At 54.4% G+C, this 1,067-nt stretch overlaps 1 non-coding gene across 1 annotated transcript; it reads left to right on the top strand.

The window, feature by feature from the left end:
- The first annotated feature begins 405 nt into the window (after positions 1-405).
- LOC111590710 (small nucleolar RNA Z247) lies at positions 406-544 on the top strand. Its single transcript, XR_004855750.1, has one exon. It is a non-coding gene; the product is annotated as a small nucleolar RNA Z247 (small nucleolar RNA).
- The last annotated feature ends 523 nt before the right edge of the window (positions 545-1,067 follow it).

The raw sequence follows: 1,067 nt of genomic DNA, 5'->3' as shown, positions 1-1,067 counted from the left end.
GCGCTATGGAAAGCGCAGATCCTCACCGTCATCCGCGGTGCTCGCTACGAGGGGCACATCAACAGCAAGACCGAGCCCCCTGATGCTGAGGTCGTCGAGAAGGCGGCGGACGGCACGGCCGTCACCAATCCGAACCCTACGTTTGAGACATGGTATGCTCGGGATCAACAGATCCTCGGGCTCATTCTCTCAAACGTTGGGAAGGAAGTTCAGGCGCAGATCGTCGCTGCCCAGACGGCGGCACAAGCATGGTCGGCCGTGGAGAAAATGTACTCTGCGCAGACTCGCGCCAAGACAATGAATGTGAGGCTTGCCCTCGCCACTACGAAGAAAGGTACCATGTTGATCACAGATTATGTTGCCAAGATGAAAGGTTTTGCAGATGAAATGGCTGCTGTCGGCAAGGCCCTAGATGATGAAGAACTGGTGGCGCATATCTGCAATGGCCTTGATGCTGATTACAATCCAGTTGTGACCTCGGTCACAGCTAGATTGGATCCCATCTCGATTCCTGAGCTTTATTCACAATTGCTCAGTTTCGAGACCAGATTGGAGCTGCAAGATGGTGGCTCATATGCCCGCATGGTGAATCGTGGTCGTGGCAATGGCAGCCGTGGCTCGGGCAATTCCCGTGGCCGTGGTCAGCGTGGACGCGTCCAGGTGCGTGGCCGAGGAAACGGCCCACCGAAGCAACGCAATGGAGGGCGGCCACAACGATCTGATGCAGCGAGTGGGTCTGATGACCTACTGCTCTGTCAGATCTGCTTCAAGACAGGCCACAGGGCGTCCCGGTGCTGGCATCGGTTCGATGAAAACTACGTCCCAGAAGAGCGCCACGTCAATGCTGCCATCGCCATGAACGCCTACAATGTCGACACCAACTGGTACACCGACACAGGAGCAACAGATCATGTCACAAGTGAACTAAACAAACTGACTACAGGAAACGCCTAAATTTTCATGGGCCAAAAACCCACGAAAATAAGCCTAAACCGACGAAAATAGCCTATTTTCGTCGGCAGGCCGACGAAAATAGCCGCCGAAAATAAGTTCGACGAAAATAGGGA

This window comes from Zea mays, chromosome 1 (assembly GCF_902167145.1).
Source record: "Zea mays cultivar B73 chromosome 1, Zm-B73-REFERENCE-NAM-5.0, whole genome shotgun sequence".
Classification (NCBI taxonomy): domain Eukaryota; kingdom Viridiplantae; phylum Streptophyta; class Magnoliopsida; order Poales; family Poaceae; genus Zea; species Zea mays.
The sequence above is the reverse complement of the archived record's forward strand: the minus strand, read 5'-3'. Positions and strand labels throughout refer to the sequence as shown.